The 20623-nt window shown below is 44.6% G+C and overlaps 1 protein-coding gene across 17 annotated transcripts in view; it reads right to left on the bottom strand.

Annotated features, from left to right (window-relative positions):
- The window catches only part of LOC137204361 (E3 ubiquitin-protein ligase parkin), a 1432750-nt gene that overhangs the window by 240644 nt on the left and 1171483 nt on the right, over positions 1–20623 (bottom strand). The window lies entirely within an intron of this gene.

The raw sequence follows: 20623 nt of genomic DNA, 5'->3' as shown, positions 1-20623 counted from the left end.
ACTGCCATCTCCTGAGGCTGGTGTGATGAGCTCTGATAGACCTGATCAAGGTCCTTGACCAAAAGGTAGTCAAGCCAAGATTTGAGTATCAGTATGTATTTTGGCCCTGGGTTTTCACCCTTTCCATTACACCACTAGCGTCCAACAGAAGGCAATTTTGCCCCCCACCCCAAGGGGACACTTGACAATGCTTGGGGACATTTTTGGTTCACAACCAGGGCGTGCTGTTGGCATCTAGTGGGTAGAGGCCAGGCATGCTGCTAAACACCCTACAATGCACAGAACAGTTCCCCCAAATAAAGAATTATCTGGCCCTGAATGTCACTCACGCCTGACACTGAGGTTGAGAAGCCTTACATGACCCCACAGCTGCCACCGTGCAGGCTCCACCTCGAGACAAATAGAGTCGATCAGGGAAGAGGCAGCTGCAGACATAAGGGTCCTCACGAGGGCCTGGGAGTTGCTGGACAGGAATAAGAGAATCCAACTTCCACCCCAGAGACAGAGAGGTAGACAGAGGTGAGGCGGTAAAAACTCGTATTCGTCAGAAAGGCATCCAAGACTGCTTGGATGGCAACCGCCCTTTCAAAACCCAAGAAGCATTTACAACGCCGCCCAAAGCTCTTGACGGCTCCCTAGCATCATTCTGCACTGCAAGTTAGCAAGAAGAATGGCCCTGGGTTTTCTGTGGGTTCTTTATTTGTCTAACAGAATATTAAAGACTGACACCCTGCAGAATACAAATCAGAGGCTGATGTGATAAGAGGCTGAACTGATGGCGTCTCTAGAAAATTTAAGACTGAAATGTCAATTGAAAGACAAAAAGAAAGATGGGATCGCTTTGGAAAAATCTCATTGGTAAAGACGTAGAGGGTTGTCCTAACAAAAGTGTTCTGAACTCAAAGCATCTCAGAGGGATTTTGAATTTAAACCAGTTAAACAGCATCAGGGGTTTTGGGGGTTAGTCAAGCAAAGTTAGAAAGGACCTGTCTGCCACATAAAACTGATGGGAACCGTGCAGCGAAAGCTGCGAAACGCTTGGGAAAGGGGATGGACGGAGCCAGGTGAAGAAAGTGGGAGACAGCTCAGGTCCCCAGAGAACCACTGGCCTGAGTCATCGTCAATCTGATTTCAAAGGAAGCACACATTTATCTGTGTTTTAGGCTTTAGTGGGAAGCCTTGTATAGCAGTTCACATTTTTTCTAATTTTATTGATGGTGAATTCCAGAAAGGGTCTGGAGTCCCGAGAGCTCCAGCTCTTTTCCCACAGTTACATGAGCTGCGTCTGCCGGTGCGGGCTCTGCTGCCAGAGAACCGCAGGGGCCTGGGGGGCCCAGGAAATGCTGAGACTGTAGCCCTGGATCTCCTGCCTTGCTTCCCAGCCTGCTGTCCCCGACTCTGGGAAAGATGCTCCCAGGGAGGAATGACCTCTCAGGGAAGTGGATGAAAGGTGAGTTTGCCTGGTTCTAGTCTGCTAAAGATAGCCCTGGTAGCATCTCAAATGGAAAGCCACAGTCAATGAGTCTCTGATTTTCACTACGGAACCTGTGAGACAATGGAAGACACAGTTCAGTGAGATAATGCAGCTACACTGATCGGTTTTATTTTCATCCCTACTTTAATAAACATACATGTGACAAGCTAGCTCTGAATTATTATTTTATTATTATTTTTTTTTTGCGGTACGCGGGCCTCTCACTGTTGTGGCCTCTCCCGTTGCGGAGCACAGGCTCCGGACGCGCAGGCCCAGCGGCCATGGCTCACGGGCCCAGCCGCTCCGCGGCATGTGGGATCCTCCCGGACCGGGGCATGAACCCGTGTCCCCTGCATCGGCAGGCGGATTCTCAACCACTGCGCCACCAGGGAAGCCCTAGCTCTGAATTATTTAAAATTACAGAAGTCAGAAGAGAGACCTTTTCAAAGTCTGTCAGAAGAATTTTTAATCATCTTTAAGTAAAACTTCTATTTCCCTGAAATTGAAGGGGAATTCTTTTTCCACTTCAAAATTCAGTACAGATTCACTGAAGGGGCTTTCCATCTCCTACCACGAGTAAAAACATGAAACGATTAGTGCAAAAAATACACATGAAATGAGTTTAAAGCCCTTACTCTTGAAGGCTAGATTTAAGACACTATTACTTAACATCCCTAAAAAGGTTTACTTTAGTGATAATAGCAAATAGCCTTTATTCAAAACCATTCATCAGTATGATTTAAAATGTCCTAGGCGTCATCCTTTTGAAAATCCATCCACCGACTTCCACCCCAGCAGATGAGACAATAAGGCGCCCACTTGCTTGCCCAGCTCTAGGGCGGGTGCTTGTGGGCTGGCGGAACTTGCCTCCCTGCTGCACCGAGCTGTGGGGCAGTCCTAGGTCACAAGGTAGTGGCCAAGAGCTGGGTGGCTTTTGCTGGCTCAGATGTGGCCTGTGGTGTAGCTGTTCGTCCAGCGGTCCCACGTACATATAAACACCTGCTCAGGCTTTGTGACAAATTTGCTGAAATGGTGACAGTGGAGATGGATGCTTCAAGAGAGGGTAGGAAGGTGGAAAAGGGAGGTTCTTGAATTTTGGAGATGACAATCCCTAAACCTAATATTTGTGGACTTCTCTGTTATCACTTGAACAGAAACTCTCTCTCATTTGTTGTTGATGGTACCCTACTAATTAGTTATTATTACCTTTATTTTAGAGAGGAGGAAATTGGGGCTCAGAAAGGTTCACTACCTGCCGAAGGTTAAGAAAACGAGGGAAGGTTAGAAATCAGGGAGCTGCGGTCCCCGATACCTGTGGTCTTCTATTCCGCTAATGTGCCTCCCCACATGCAGGGGGCAGGGACCTGGCTAGACACAGGATAAATTACAGCTGCAGAGTTTAATGGTACCAAGAACGGCAACTGGGTGAGGGAACGGTCCTCACGAAATGCCCCCTTGTAGATAAAGCTCATTATTGTATAGACTTCCTAATGTCTTAATGGAGGAAACCTGACAGCAGGCTTAGGAGTCTCACCGGATAGGTTATTAATCATAAAGAATCAGCCCAGAGAGTGGTGCGTAAACACTATTTACATGAACAACCAGTTTTAAAAAATGGTCATAACCAAAAACAAAAAACAAAATACAAACCCTCCACAGTCTGCAGGGTAATGTTCCGTCGGTTACTTTTGAAGCAAAAAAAAAAAAAAGTGCTTTGACTACTAAAATGACTCCCACCCAAGCTGACATTCCGGGGAGGCAGAGTCCAGGGTCACCACCAGAAGGGGTGGAGCAAGCTGCGCCTTTTGCTAACAGGCAGGCCTTCCTCAGGGGCCTTTGGCTACGGCAGTGAACACACTAATTGTGTCACTAGTGATCCCGGGACTTTCCACGACAAACGTAAAGATGCTGGTATGGGTGACCTGCTAACACTGGATCTGCATGGAGTTCAATCCAACGTACACTCACTAGCCCCAAGGCGTCGTGCTGGGCGTGAGGCGACGAGGCTGATGCCTGCGAGGTCTGGGTGGGAGGGGCGCAGGGCGCCGTCACCCCACCCCTCCACCGGCTCCAGCCCCAGACACCTCCCTCACTGAGCTTCCGCAGGAAACTCCCACGCCTGCCCGCTTGTCCCATCATTTCAGAGACGGCTAAGATCCCCCTCCACGAAGACACCTTCTCTGATGAACAAGAACACGATCTGGAACACGCTTGGCCGAAGCAACGGAGCCACCGTTAGACCCGGCGGACTTGTTAACAGCATTCCATTTCCGCGCATTGTTTTTCCATTTAGACTGTCAACCGCAGGCTCGCCCAGCGCTCCCCGAGCGCTCCCCATGCTCTGAAAAGTCCCCGCAGCACCCTGGTTAGTGGTACAGACACAGCAGGCACTCAATCAAATATTAATTGATGTGGTGAGGTTATGTTCTGAAAAGCCGAATTCCTCCTGAGAGGCTAATTCACTGTGCTCCGCCTGCCTGCGGGGAGTGAGGGCTTCCGAGCAAAAGCGAGCTCTGGACGAGAGCGGCTGCGCGGCGGCGGCGATGTTTGTTCCAGGGATGGATGAAATGGCACTCCTGGCATGCTGGATGGGCAGAGTCTTTACATGTAATTTATTCTGCATTTCAATTACTTTGGAAAAAGGCTTCCTAAGGGTTTTGGCCAGAGGTGTGTGTAAGTTATCAGTTTAATGGATTTATTCTTGTTTTGCTAAGGTAGGTAATATTTATTTTTAAAAAGTCTGGAAGCAAAACTGTCTAGTCTGCATTTTCATCTATCCTTGGCGCTGTCTTTTCTGATTAGGGTGTTCGGCGCGCTGCTTTTTATTTCTAGGTCGCCCCTGCTTACATTTTACTCTGGATCCCGAGTGCCTACGCTGGGCTTCAGAGACCGGTCGTCACCTAACACCCACGATCCTTGAAATCCGATGAGTCCAGCCTCACGGAAAGCCCCAGTGCCCTACACACATCCACCTGTGCCATTCCCACCCTGACCAGATAACGGACAGGGAGATGGAAGCCAAACTGGATGATAGCCATTTGGAGGCTGCCTGGCCTAGGAAGAAGAGGGCGGGGAAGCTCAAATGCGGTGCCAGTCTTTCGGTGCTCAGAACAGACATGGGGAGGGAGGGCATTTGGGCCTGGAGTGAAGCTACTAGAGGCTCAGCTGCAATGGGCTGCCAGGTCAAGGGGGGCAGGTACAGGCTTTCTGGATGGTGAGCTGAGACCTTAGGGCCACCTTCCCCTGTCTCCTATAAAAGGACCCTTCTGAATGGGAATAAAGGCAGATGGCCTTTCCTCCAGGTTTGAAGGCTCCTGTACCCATGTCCTAGACTTCAAAGCATCTTAGAGTCCATCTGCTGCAATACCAGCAGCCAACAAGAGCAGAAGAGCAGCGCCACCTGCGCTGCCCAGTTTGCCTGTCTGCAGCCACATCTGCTGAGTGCAGCACACTTGAGGCCCAGTGACCGAGGCAGAACCATATGCTTGTAGCCCGAACTCCAGGAGTCTGCTTTCAGGCGGGCGTGTGGTGCCCTGTCAGTGAGAAGCTAGCTGAGCCCGCCTGCCTGCTGTCGGCCCACCAGCTTGCCTGTCCTGTCTCTAGAACAACCTCGACCCTGGGGTGGGTTCCTCTGGCCAGGGGAGAGGTCAGAGGCTGGAAGGAAGGAGCTGTTATCCATGAGAGCCAGAAGCAGGGATCTGTGCAGGAGGGCAGCTGCTCAAACAAAGGGAGGCTTGGGAATGGAAGCTTCCAGCCTCACTGTGCTATCACCCAGGACTCCGGAGCCTGCAGAAGCTGAGACGGGGCTGGAGGCTGCCTGGGGCGAGCACAAAGCACCTTGGTTATGGGCCTTGGGTGAGCTTTTGGTGTCCAGGTGTGCTTGGAGGAGCTAAAAGACACCAGCCGAGCCACAGGGGCCCAGAGGGGCCAGGCTTGGGACTCTGACCGTCCTCAGGAGGGGAGGGCCCTGGAAGAACCCAAATTCTGGTGCCCTGGAGCCTGGTGGCTGAGCCAGCTTTGACACTGTTTAGAAGCATAGAAGGAATAGGATGTTACTGGTATCTGGGCGCCAGGAAGGAATTCATACCTGTTCCTAGAGCAACCTATTGTTAACCTAATTGTTAACCTGAACTATACTTTAAACTTTAAATGGAGCCTCCTTTCTATCTGTGATTTATGAACCTCCCCCTTCTATCAAATTAAAGCTCTCCGCCGATGAAGTAGTTTATCCTCATCTCATCTGCACCCACCTCCTACGCTGGGAAGAGGGGCCGGGAGTGAGGGAGAAGTGTGAAGACGTGTGAAGACAGAGACTACAGAGCGCTTCCCATTTCTCTAAATCCCCACTTAAGTCCACCCATCCACCTATCCTCCTGCCATTCACCCACCAACCACTATAACCAGCCCACTCCGGTTCCTGAACGCGCGTAGAAACGGCTCTGCAGTGCCGGACGGCGGCAGCCAGCTCTCCCCTCCCCAGGTGCCGAGGTGGGCTTTTTATCCCCTTCAGGCTAAATAGGGTTTCTTTCTTCCAGCGCAGGTCAGGTGACTTCTTAGTGATCTTTACGGAAAGAACCCGAGAGAAGGAAAATATCTTTTTAATCCCATTTTCCTTCTCACCTGGCACTGAGCTGTTGCTATAGCAACATGTTACCTGCTCCCAGGACAGCTCCGTGTCCCTGCGAAGGTAATGGAGCGCTGCTCTTTCACTCAGAGAAGGGACCGCTGTTCACTGACCAGTTTTCCCTGGGTGTCTAAATTCCTCGGCTCTCTACGACTTGCTTCATCTATGGTTTCCTGTGGCTAAAACCTAAAATTCACTTCGAAACTTCCAACGGTATAATCCTGCAAACCTTTCAGACCTGAACTCAGTAGAAATGAACTTACATTTTGTTTTCAATAAGAATAACTTCTATGCATTGGCTTAAGTTTAGAAAAGGCCTCTGTAAGGAACACAATTTTGGGAAAAATCTTCCATACTCCTCTGCCATCCCTTCCTTCCTTCCTTTCACGTGTGTGTGTGTGTGTGTGTGTGTGTGTGTATGTATATATATATATATATAAAATGAAATATTTTTAACACACAGAAAATACAGAGCCTAAGGTAATAAGTACTCATGGACCCACCTCTCAGCCTTCACAAATGCAGATTTGCTGACGGGGGTGGTGGGGGTGGTGGGGCATTTATGCTTCAAATTTGTAAGAAGTAAAAAGTCACAGAGGTAGAGATAGCGTCTGTTTTGAGGATCATGCATTTCTCCATCCACGTCTTGGCACTTTGGTTACACATTTACGGGCAAGACGTGTTTTGGTCAGCTTTCTCCTAATTGGGGGGTGGCACCTTGGCGTCTCTGGCTGTAGAGGTGTCCCTGGACATCTTGGCAGCTAAGAGCCCCAGGACCATTAGCTGTTCCTAGATCCTTTCATCTCTTTGCCTGACAATCCTTATCAGCTGGAGTCCAAGTTCATCTTCCCAAATGAATGGACATCATTTTAAAATAAAAGCTTTCAAAGCAGAGGATGATTCTGGGCCTCATGCAATTCAGGAAGCCCAGTGTTTTCTCCCCAAGGTCACACTAAAAAGGTGGTGGGTCTGAGATCTTGTCTGTTCAAAATAAAGTGATAAAGGGTCAACATAGAGAGGACAGTTGTAAGTAAGCACGGCTTACTTACAAGCATTATGAATGAGGCTATCAGGGCTCAGGTAAGAGCATTAGCTTGGATAAATGATTTGTGGTTATTGATCTAGACCAACCTGACAGAAAAGAAGCTCCATGTATTATTGCTACAATTACTTGACTTATACTAGAATTTGTATGCTTAGGAGCGGCTAGGCCCGTGAGCCATGGCCGCTGAGCCTGCACGTCCGGAGCCTGTGCTCCGCAACGGTAGAGACCACAACAGTGAGAGGCCCACGTACCGCAAAAAAAAAAAAACAAAACAACCAACTTAGAATTTGTATGCTTAGTCAATTCTGTCAATATCAAAAAGTTAACACCCTAGTTTCAAAACCTGACATTTGGATTTTGTCCCAAGATTTAGTGTGTCCTCTAAGCAAAATAACTGTCAATCTGAGTCATTTGCCTTCAAAGAAAACTTGAAACACAAGTAATCAGGGAGAAAGCCAACCAACCAAACATAAAAAATGCAAATCAGGTTTCAAGGTTTATAAACATAAAGGACTTTTTCATCTGTCCTTATATATTCTATCACTGCTCATCAGGTGCCCCACAGAAAGCGTAGTTTATCAGAAGGACGTAACTCAGAAAACATTCTGGGCTGGGCTATGCGCGATGGCCAGCACTTGACAAGAAGTCTCATATTCATGTTCTACAGAAATCTATATTGAAGCGAAAATTTAAAAAGCTGACCCACGAGCACACGCAGTGAAGAGGGTAACCAAGGAGAACCACTCTGGGTGTTGCTGAAAACTGTTGTCTGGACCTCAGAGAAGAGGTCAGAACCTACAAGAGAGATTTCTCCTTCCAGAGGCCATAGGTGAGGTCTTGGGGTGGGGCAGAGGCAGGGTGCACTGGTTGTATTTCCAAAACCAATGGTACTTTACAGTTTACAAAGCCATTCAGGCCTATTCTTTCATCTTACATGGACAGGTACAGGGAATCAAAGAATAAGTGCAGAAAAAAGAGACTCGGGGAATGGAAGGTCCTTGGTGGGCCCTGGTATCTTCTTTGTAAATACACTGCTCCTCTCCCACACCCTGGAGACTGTTTCTGTTACAGAGCCAAGGGTGAGGGCTCCCACCTGTGCTTCCATTTCTTATCCTTTCTACAGGGTCTTATAGCTTCAGTTCTCAAGAGGTAAGAGAAGACCTTCAGAGAGCATCATCTTGTGTCAGTCCCTCTTGATTTTGCTCCAAGCATGGAATGAAGCTCCCTATGTGGCTCGATTAGCACAGACAGAGCACAGAGGAAGCTTTCTTTCCCTCATCACTCGTCTTGAAGGCAAGACAGCCTCCGGATGCCACCTGCTCGTGGTCCCTCACAGGGAACCTGTTACCCACACTGCCCTGAGGCTGCTGGACCACTCATCATTAAATGGCCAGTGATCTATGCTGTGGCAGGACATAGAAGATATTCTGGCCAGAATCCTGGTCTCAGGAATATAAGTAAGATAATTCCAAGAGGAGGAGACAGTTAACACTGGTCATGTACAACGGACAAATGATAAATGTAGGAGGGGAAGTGGTGGGCCGTGTACAAGCTGAGGTGGGCAGGGAGCTGAAGACCCAGTGACACCAGGTGGCTCATGGGCAAGGTTTAGAGAGTGCGGGGACTGCTCTGGTTCTGACAGGTCTCTTGGACAGTTCACATGGAGCCCTCAAAATAATTCTCTTCATCTTGGAGAACAATGGTGCCGCCTTCAAATACCTTGAAATGCATTTGGTAAGTTTCACACATTCTGAAGTACTTCCAGTGTCTTATTTAAAAATTAAACTTTTTTCTGAGGACTTAACTCATGAATCAATCAAAATCATAAACATAGTGAACTTCATATTTTCTTCAAAGTTTCAGTACTATTTACAAACTATGGGTTCAACTTGCTATCCCAAGTCTAGATCAATTACTTAGTTAGGTGTTTGAACCTAAGTCACAAAGCTGATCTCAATTAACCATATTCCTTTAAATATTACAATTTTGTGAAGTTCCAAATACATATAGGTTCGTTAACATAAAGTATTAGTTCTACGGTTTTGATTCTCTTAAGCATTTCTCTACTTAATTCTAAATCTTTCCAAAGGTGAAAAATGTCTAGCTACTAAGGAAACGTTTGCATCATCCCACACAGTTATTTTAGGTTATGCTCCCATATAATTTTGGGGATAGCCAGCTTGCTTGAGGTTGCATTGTAAACAGAAATGTTAGCTGGAGCATTGACTAGATTCTTCGTGGCGACCCATGTGGGACCAACTGAATCCTATTTATAGTTGTCATGGTGATGATTCCAACTCAAAGGAGGTGGTCATGGAGTTCTTGACCTTAGATCCAAGATACACACACACACACACACACACACACACACACATGCACGCACACATATATGCTGTATATTATATATAATGTTTCCACCCAGTTGGCTAAATCACTTGACAAAATTTTGCACTATTGTGTTCTTAAGATGTAAATATATTTCTATCTCAAGATCTTTAGACTTAATAAAATTGTGTACCTGTCATATTTTTTATGGGACCATGAACATTTTTCAGATATTAAAAAGTGTCTAATTAAATTTTGATATTGCTCATGACTTTGATAATTCAGTAACAAATTCTAAGTTCATTCATTTGATGAGTGTTAAAAAAAATAGAATCGTCAATTCCTTAGGGTCAGTGAGGGCTTGAACTGTGAACTAGCAACTAGTACTGAGTCCTGGTTAAGAGTGAGAGCTCTGGGGTCAGTCTGTCTGGGCTTAAAATCCTGGCTCCACTTCTTTCTTACTCTTAACCATTTTACTATAGAAATTCTCATACGCTGTGTGTGTGTGTGTGTGTGTGTGTGTGTGTGTGTGTCTGTGAGTGATTCCTTACTCTTAACCATTATGCTATAGAAATTCTCATAAACTGTGTGTGTGTGTGCATGCATGTACGTGTGTGCTAGAGTACCAGTTATTTAATCAAACACTACTGTAGGTGTTGCTCTGCAGCTATGTTATAGATGGGGTTAAGAGCTACAATCAGTTGACTAAGTAAAGGGCATTCTCTCAATAATATGGGTATAATATGGCCGAACCACATACAGTTGAAAGACATTAATTGAAGTTTCCTGGGAAGAAGAAAGTCTGCCTTAAGGCTGTAACACTGGCTCATGCCAAGTTTCCATCCTGCTGGCCTGCTCTACAGAATTCAGACTTGTAGTCCCCACAGCCATGTAGGCAAACCCCTTAAAATAAAGAGAACCCTGGAGAACCCTGACTAAAGCACAGTGGTTTCCTTTTTCCTTTATTTTCTTCCCTCCCTCCCTCCCTTCCTCCTTCCTTCCTTCCTTTTCTTCTTTCTCCCAAGTCCCAAAGAGCAAACTTCAGGATTACCTTTTCTGGGAACACTAGTAGCTGCAACACGTAATATTAGCAATGAAAATTCATTAACTTAGCAATTGGTCGTTGAGTTCGACTTTGGAGAGAAAGATTAATCTCTTATTTTCTATTTATCGAAGTGAAGAACTAAAAGTGTGTTACCCTTCTTTGCTGTGATGTATAATAAAAGTGTTCATTTAGTGTCCACAACGCTAATTCTGACTTCTTGAGAGCGTGGCCTTTGTCAGTTTGGTTCAGTCCTACATGTTCTAAGCGCCTAGCGTGATGCCCAGCACATAGCGGACACTCGATTATTTGTTGAATGAATGACTTGCTCTTTACATCTGCCCAGTAACTGCCACCTAATGAGGAGACAAGTTTCGACTGAAAAATTCCTACTCGTCCTGCTTAGAGAGGCCCACGTGCGTAGGCACAGTTCTGCTGAGTCACATCAGGCCCCTTACAGAAGCTCTAGAAATATTAGGTGAAGAGAAACAGATGAACACATGGAATTTAATACATAGCAACGTACAACAGAGACACAAACACTGAACGTTTTTCTAGTTTGGCAATGTGTGTTCCTAGTTTCTTTCAACATTAATATTCCAGAAAACATTTTCTAAGGAAAACATTGACCTCTAGGGGAAGTGAAGGCTCCTCCGTTCTCCCACTTCATCAGCTTTAATCCTGCCTGAATAGGAACAGGGTCAAAGGCAAGACATTATACCTCCCAGAAAGAAAAAAACATTTGGGTTTGAGTACACCGACCTAGACCTGCCTCGTAAGGCGGTCAAAGAGCAAAGGATGTGGGGTGCACATGTGTGACCCTTTATTAACACCAATTCTCAAGGCATCTCCGCTGAACACAGAGCTGTAATAATTTCTACCAAAAATGTCAAAGGAATCAACAATGTTAGTATTCAAATAGGATTCACCACTTCCAATTGCCCTTTGATGACACAACTGTATTCTTAAAGGGTACATGGGTTTCACACAAATGATTCAAGATTCATGTTTATATCTACACAGAGTGTCCAGAACAATGGTGCTATAATGATTGCCAAATGTAGGTATGGATTGATGGATGGATGGATGAATTAACGAATGCTCTGTAATCTAAGGGCTGAAGATGAATTACATAAAGCCCCCCAAAGGGCAGAGGGCACAATCAAGGAATATAAAAATCTACTGGTAGGTACAAATCGTTTCTAGAGGAGAGATTGGTTCTGAAAATACAGAGATTGAAAACCACCAACTCCATATGTGCTTTATCATACTATTTAAACCTGCATGATGAGGGAGCTAACACTTTGTAGGCAACCTCATACAAAGGTGTTTTTTTTTAAAAAGACAGTCTTCTTTTGTCCTTCCTTTGTAGCTGTTTGGAAAGAGAATGATAATAATCAAAAGACCTGCAAAAAAAGCGATTTGGTATCTCAAAGGTTGCAGCTATTGTGTGACACATGCTGAATATCATGGAGAAAATGACTACCTTCTGAATTACTAGGGATGCTCGAAACTCCGGAGAGGAAAATAGAATCCCACCGTCTGTTATAAGAATGCTGAGAAGAAGAAAGAGAGAAACTTAGCTTTCAGACATTCAGATGTCCTTTGCTTAAATAGGGCAGACCCCTTTAAGGAAAGCTTTGGGGACAGAACAGAAATAAATCTCAGGGCAGCTGTTTTTCTATCTGAAGAAGGTTGGGTGTCTCTTACGCCACTTACAGATTTTAAAAACGTGTTGTCATTCTTTAATCATGGTCATTATTGGAGAATATGATCGAAATTTTAATTATTAAGTAGAAGGAATTGTCAAGCACTTTCATCGGGCGGCTGGTGTGCCCGAAGTGATCAGTCATCAGCACAGCGGATGCGAACCTGGGAGCGCGTTATCCCCGTGCCAGGACCCCAGCCGAGAAGGAGGCGGTGGTCTGTCCACCTCCTACTGGCTCCCTGTCTCCTAAAATGTCTGCACGCTGTTTACTGCAGAGTCAGTGTTTAGACCAATGCTCAGTAATGTGAAAACATCAATCATTTCCCTCCTCTATTGAAATGAAGTAGGATTACTCTTGATTTAATAGCAAAGGAGCATTTCCAAGGCACAAAAACATTCCCACGACTAAGCACAAAGGTTATGCTGAAAATATACGTTTGTTTTCTTCTTCCACAGACCCACAGGCACTAAAGTTATTAGCTTCGTGTTCACCGTGACAGTAACTCCACGTCTGCCGGGCTCTGCACTGTCTGTAGTGCGGTAGACAGTGTGCAGGAAAGCTCGTCAAAGGAGAAAGGCTGCCAGAAATTCATAAATTGGGGGGAAAGGATGGAACCCAGGGTTAGTATGACCCACAGGGTCACACAGGGTTAGTGCTTAGATCTAAATGTGCTTTACACATTTGGAGTGAAGTGCTTACAATCACCAAAAGCCGCTGTGGTGTCTTTTTAAAGCTACAGTAAAGATCATTATTTGGATAAGCTCAACCCCCTGCATCCAACTGAAGCAGGGTCAGGGCTGAAAACAAGAACCACCACCGACAGGCCCAGGAGCGAGGGGGCTGAGCCTTCTAGAGCTGGCAAGCACCTCCCTCGCTCAGATAGTGTCGCCTGCAAGGCTGGGCCCTGGTAGGGGCCTGGGACCAAGGGAGGCTACTTCCAGATGTGAGGCGTCTGCTCCCTCCCCGGGTGGCTGGTGCACCACAGTTAAGATTTCTGCCTCGGTTAATGACACTGGAACCCCAATGACAGTAGCTGTGTCTGTGAAGTTCTCTTCCTGCCAGTCTCCAAATTACAGGAAATGCCAAATTCTCTCTCCCAATCACGAGAACATTCTCAGAAATGTACTTGAGGTGACTATTAATTCTAGCATATAGTGTTTGGTTTTAATTTTTTGTTGTTTGTTTTTTTGGAGAAGATCCAAACTATGCCCTTGTTGGAATAAATGAGGGGTCTGACTACAAACATAGCCGACAGTTCTTACTGGTGGAGGCCAGGGTGCTGGTTCTAAGTGAAGTTGTGACTAGGAAGGAATTTCCTGAACACCTGATCTGTTTATAGAAATGCCTGGAACTTCCGGCCTGCAGGGCACAGGGACGGCTTCATCCCGGCCTCTCAGAGTTCCATGCTTGCCTGTCCTGGAACTCCCTCACAAAGAAGATTTTTTCTCCAATTTTCTCACTTCTGTTTGGAACTTTCTACTTATAATAGGTAGATTTCTTCAGGGTTCTAGGAAACCAGCGAATGTGGCACCTTTGTCTACAATTACAATGGTTATGGTTAGTTTTATCTTTGCCTCCTTCCCCTTTGCAGCTAGCTGAACAAGGGCTTTCAGTGACTTACCCCCTAATGGGAGGTTTCAGGTGCAGAACTGGGTCAGCAGAAATAATTACACTGAAAGCAGGTTTCTCAGTGCTACTGACACTATTCTGTTTAGACAGGAGAATGGCCATTGACTTCTTGTGAGGGACACATTAATCCACCAAATCACATACCCCTCTTTCCTCAATTCAACCATTCACCCACCCAGTCTTCCAGCTTTTACTGTGTGCCCGTCAGGTGTAGCAGGCACAGCAGGAACGGAAGGAGCGAGTACGAGCAACAATCGATTCTGTCCTCAAGAAATTTTCCACTCACATTGGAAGACGGATTTGAAGGTAATATAACTGAAGTTTATGATAAAACTGTGATCTGTGCTATTTTATGAAATTACAGGGGTTGCAATGAAAGAATTACTTACGTCCGGGTGAGGAGGGCTTTATGGGCACTGTGTGTTTATAGGCGAGAGGGACTCCGACCAAGATTTTGAAGAATGAGTTACCCATTATTTGAGAATAATGGGAAAAGGTGGTGCAATCCCCCCCTCCCCCGGGTGGTCACAGGCCCGACTAGATGTTTAGATTCACAAGGTTATAATAGGCTACACCTGGCACTGGATTCACTTAGAAGGATATAGGACAGGAAACAGCATGCTAGCAGGGAGCGTCAGAGAACATTTCTTCGAACCCCAGTGACCCCTCAGGTTTGGGGAACAGGATCAGGATGGTGAGTGAGGTCAAGAACCTGGATAGAAGCTCTAAGTCCCAAGTGTGTTGGTAAGAGTTCCATGGACATAACTTCAAGCTATAGAATGTGAAACGTCTACCTCAAAGAGCATGACTTCCAGGGAAGTCCACAGCCTATGGCTTCTCCCCTGGGCATTTATGGCTCATTCACAGTTTCAAGCTGTCACGATGCAATGTGCCAACCAGGAGTCATTTACGGCACTTGCTGACTATTAACTCAATAAACATTCCGTCTTCGTCAGGTCTCCCAGGAGCAGAACCGAAGGTCAAATTTGTCCTCAGAGAAGGAGAAAGAGTTTTGCTGACCAGTGGCTCAGAGGAAGGAGCAGTCTATGCCGAGGTCTGGGAGTCTGAGAGAACACGGTGAGATCCAGAGCTGGAAATGGTCCAATGTGAGTTAAGTACAAGGTATTGCAGAAGATGAGAGGAAGGGTAAAGGGGAGAAGGGGTGGGAGATGGGGCCACCAGAGGGGAGAGGGCCCAGAAAACAGACTAGACCATGCCCAGGGGCTTAGATGTTTAGCCTATCAGGAACCACTGCATGGCACGTGTTGTGATCATATGTGTATGGTAGTGATATAAAGGGTTGAAGAGTGAGGAACACACTGTGGGAGGAAGAGAGTAGGTTGTTACAGGAGTTCAGGCAAAGGATAGGGGGATCCTGAGTTAACGGGCAAGGGGATGGAGATAAGGAACACTTACTGGCTGGAATCAATCAGCGACTGGGGAGAAGAGTCTGGAATATGCCTATGGGTCATCACACGTGCCCCTCACTGCAGAGAACTGAGATAAGAGGAGGGAGAGCAGGTTTGCATGTGGGTGACGGAAGAGGTGGAAAAATGAGTTCAAATATGGATATTTTGCATTTGACGTGCTTATGAGAATTCCAAGAGGAGGTACCCAGCAGGCAATGTAAAGGCTCCAGAGACTGGTCTCTCTAGAGACAGACTTGGGGCACATCAACCATAGACGGGGCTCAGAATCAAAGAAATAAATGAGACGGTCCGAAGGAGGACTTGATCTCAGAAGAGGGAAGGACCAGAGATGGTCCCCTTGCAAACACCAGAAGTTTAAGGGAGGGTAGTAGACGGGTTTGGGAGGTAGTCTGTGAAGATGCGATTGAAAGGGGGCAAAGGACAGGTAAATGAGAAGGGTACCATGGAGGCTGGGGTAGGAAGAGCTGCCACCAGCATCAAGGCTGCAGTGAGGTAGGTACACCTACTGTAAGGACCTAACCATTTTCTTCATCTTTGCACGATAGTTGCATCTGTAGTATAATCGAAGGCTAGTCTATCTAGAGGGATCAGATCAAAAGTGGGCCTGAAGTTATTTATATTTCACCATTTACCTCTACAGCATTCTTTGAATTCTAATCACAATGTCTGGTAAAGATCCAATTTCCAGCTCTCTCTGGTTTGTAAGCTGGTGTTTTTCTGCAGAGATAACCACAGGGGGAGGTATGTCAGGGCCTGATTTGGTATTCAGTTAATATTGTAGCACATGCTCTTCCATTACCTAGAAGCTAATGACTATCTAAATTAGTTCTATGGCCCAAAGCAAAGATAAGGTGGTTAGTATGTTTGACCAGCCATTAAGGTGTGTCTTTCTGGAAAAATATCCTCTCAAGTGAAATGACACCATGATGTTCTATCGGCAGTAGAGCTAACTCTTATTAAAAGGTCTACTTTGAATGTCTCCCCAGGGTAATCATATAAAAAGAGAATCAAAATTTAATATGTCATTAGTAGAGGCTGACTTGCTGAAAAATAAGCTGAATTAGTTGAGAATTGCTGCTAAAACATTCTGTAGCTGGCAAATATTACTCTGATGCTCTAGAGAATGGTAGCAATAAAACACGTAGAATATGTTTTGCATCCCAAAGTTGGCATTCTTGAAATAATCAATGATTTTTGTTCCAAACCAGCTTAATATCTCTTGTACCCATAGACTGTAGCCTGAGGCAGATAATATCTTCTCTTGCTTCAGAATTCTTTTTTTTTTTTTTTGCGGTACGCGGGCCTCTCACTGTTGTGGCCTCTCCTGCTGCAGAGCACAGGCTCCGGACGCGCAGGCCCAGCGGCCATGGCTCACGGGCCCCTCCACTCCACGGCATGTGGGATCTTCCCGGACCGGGGCACGAACCCATGTCCCGTGCATCGGCAGGCGGACTCTCAACCACTGCGCCACCAGGGAAGCCCCTCAGAATTCGTTTGCTCAGTTTGTCTGCTTGTTAGGTGGAGCACTTGATATAAACAAGGGGATACACAGATGTTAGAAGTCGTGTATAGGGTACGTGACAACAGAAGTACCAGGAAAGGCATAGAGATAAGTACTTATCTAAATATTACACAAATTAAAAAGATGCCTAGGTACAGTTAGGCATCGAAAAATACAAACACATGGAGGCTAAACAATACACTACTAAATAACCAAGAGATCACTGAAGAAATCAAAGAGGAAATCAAAAAAATACCTAGAAACAAATGACAATGAAAACACGACAACCCAAAACCGATGGGATGCAGCAAAAGCAGTTCTAAGGGAAGTTTATAGCAATACAGTCCTACCTCAAGAAACAAGAATCATCTCAATAAACAACCTAACCTTACACCTAAAGCAATTAGAGAAAGAACAAAAAACCCCCCAAAGTTAGCAGAAGGAAAGAAATTATAAAGATCAGATCAGAAATAAAAGAAAAAGGAATGAAAGGAACAATAGCAAAGATCAATAAAACTAAAAGCTGGTTCTTTGAGAAGATAAACAAAATTGATAAACCATTAGCCAGATTCAAAAAGAAAAAAAGGGAGAAGACTCAAATCAACAGAATTAGCAATGAAAAAGAAGTAACAACTGACACAGCAGAAATACAAAGGACCATGAGAGATTAGTACAAGCAGCTATATGCCAATAAATTGGACAACCTGGAAGAAATGGACAAATTCTTAGAAAATCACAACCTTCCGAGACTGAACCAGGAAGAAATAGAAAATATAAACAGACCAATCACAAGCACTGAAATTGAAACTGTGGTTAAAAATCTTCCAACAAACAAAAGCCCAGGACCAGATGGCTTCACAGGCAAGTTCTATCAAACATTTAGAGAAGAGCTAACACCTATCCTTCTCAAACTCTTCCAAAATATAGCAGAGGGAGGAACACTCCCAAGCTCATTCCATGAGGCCACCATCACCATGGTACCAAAACCAGACAAAGATGTCACAGAAAAAGAAAACTACAGGTCAGTATCTCTGATGAACATAGATGCAAAAATCCTCAACAAAATACTAGCAAACAGAATCCAACAGCACATTAAAAGGATCATACATCACGATCAAGTGGGGTTTATCCCAGGAATGCAAGGATTCTTCAATATACGCAAATCAATCAATGTGATACACCATATTAAAAAACTGAAAGATAAAAACCATATGATAATCTCAATAGATGCAGAAAAAGCTTTTGACAAAATTCAACACCCATTTATGATAAAAACCCTCCAGAAAGTAGGCATAGAGGGAAACTACCTGAACATAATAAAGGCCATATATGACAAATCCACAGCCAACATCATTCTCAATGGTGGAAAATTGAAACCATTTTGTCTAAGATCAGGAACAAGACAAGGTTGCCCACTCTCACCACTATTATTCAGCATAGTTTTGGAAGTTTTAGCCACAGCAATCAGAGAAGAAAAAGAAATAAAAGGAATCCAAATCAGAAAAGAAGAAGTAAAACTGTCACTGTTTGCAGATGACATGATACTATACATAGAGAATGCTAAAGATGCTATCAGAAAACTACTAGAGCTAATCAATGAATTTGGTAGAGTAGTAGGATACAAAATTAACACACAGAAATCGCTTGCATTCCTATACACTAATGACGAAAAATCTGGAAGAGAAATTAAGAAAACACTCCCATTTACCATTGCAGCAAAAAGAATAAAATGCCTAGGAATAAACCTACGTAAGGAGACAAAAGACCTGTATGCAGAAAACTATGGCACTGATGAAAGAAATTAAAGAGGATACAAACAGATGGAGAGATATACCATGTTCTTGGATTAGAAGAATGAAGATTGTGAAAATGACTATACTACCCAAATCAATCTACGGAATCAATGCAATCCCTAGCAAACTACCACTGGCATTTTTCACAGAACTAGAACGAAAAATTTCACAATTTGTATGGAAACACAAAAGACCCCGAATAGCCAAAGCAATCTTGAGAAAGAAAAACGGAGCTGGAGGAATCAGGCTCCTGGACTTCAGACTATACTACAAAGCTACTGTAATCAAGACAGCACGGTACTGGCACAGAAACAGATATATAGATTAATGGCATAGGATAGAAAGCCCAGAGATAAACCCACATACATACGGTCACCTTATCTTTGATAAAGGAGGCAAGAGTACACAATGGAGAAAAGACAGTCTCTTCAATAAGTGGTGCTGGGAAAACTGGTCAGCTACATGTAAAAGAATGAAATTAGAACAATTCCTAACACCATACACAAAAATTAACTCAAAATGGATTAAAGACCTAAATTTAAGGCCAGACACTATAAAACTCTTAGAGGAAAACATAGGCTGAACACTCTACGACATAAATCACAGCAAGATCCTTTTTGACCCACCTCCTAGAGAAATGGAAATAAAAACAAAAATAAACAAATGGGACCTAATGAAATTTAAAAGCTTTCGCAAAGCAAAGGAAACCATAAAAAAGAAAAGACAACCCTCAGAATGGGAGAAAGTATTTTCAAATGAAGCAACTGACAAAGGATTAATCTCCAAAATTTACAAGCAGCTCATGCAGCTCAGTATCAAAAAACAAACAGCTCAATCCAAAAATGGGCAGAAGACCTAAACAGACATTTCTCCAAAGAAGATATACAGATTGCCAACAAACACATGAAAGGATGCTCAACATCATTAATCATTAAAGAACTGCAAATCAAAGCTAGAATGAGGTATCTCCTCATACCGGTCAGAATGGCCATCATCAAAAAATATACAAAGAGCAAATGCTGGAGAGGGTGTGGAGAAAAGGGAACCCTCTTACACTTTTGGTGGGAATGTAAATTGATAAAGCCACTGTGGAGAACAGTATGGACGTTCCTTAAAAGCCTAAAAATAGAAGTACCATACGACCCAGCAATCCCACTACTGGGCATATACCCTGAGAAAACCATAATTCAAAAAGAGTCATGTATCACAATGTTCATTGCAGCTCTAATTACAATAGCCAGGACACAGAAGCAACCTAAGTGTCCATCGACAGATGAATGGATAAAGAAGATGTGGTACATATATACAACGGAATATTACTCAGCCATAAAAAGAAATGAAATTGAGTTATTTTTAGTGAGGTGGATGGACCTAGAGTCTGTCATACAGAGTGAAGTCAGAAAGTGAAACACATATGTACGCTAACACATATATATGGAATCTAAAAGAAAAAAAAGGTTCTAATGAACCTAGAGGCAGGACAGGAATAAAGTCACAGATGTGGAGAGAGGTCTTGGGGACATGGGGAGGGGGAAGGGTGGGCTCGGACGAGGTGGGCGAGCATTGACATATATACACTACCAAATGTAAAATAGATGGCTAGTGGGAAGCAGCTGCATGGCACAGGTAGATCAGCTCGGTGCTTTACGACCACCTGTAGGGTTGGGAGGGAGAGGGTGGGAGGGAGACGCAGGAGGGAGGGGATATGGGGATATATATACACATATAGCTGATTCACTTTGTTATACAGCAGAAACTAGCACAACCCTGTAAAACAATTATACTCCAATAAAGATGTTAAAAAAAAACCCTCCAAAACCATCACAGACAGAGCGACGGGTTCAGTGAAGGTAAAGTGTACAGTTATTCAGGTGTCACAGTTGAACATGGTTGATCCAGGTAATTGTTTCCTTGTTGAAATGCTTGTCTTCACTGCAGAGTCTAAGACAGATTTTTAAATAACCCCTGGGAAGGGATGGAGGGAGGGAATCAGGTCTGGAGAAGAGGGTCAGAGAATATACTGCTCTGTGGGCACCAGAATCCACCCGCAG

The sequence above is a fragment of the Pseudorca crassidens genome, chromosome 13 (genome assembly GCF_039906515.1).
Source record: "Pseudorca crassidens isolate mPseCra1 chromosome 13, mPseCra1.hap1, whole genome shotgun sequence".
NCBI lineage: Eukaryota > Metazoa > Chordata > Mammalia > Artiodactyla > Delphinidae > Pseudorca > Pseudorca crassidens.
Note: the sequence above shows the minus strand (reverse complement) of the source record. Positions and strands in the feature narration are given on the sequence as shown.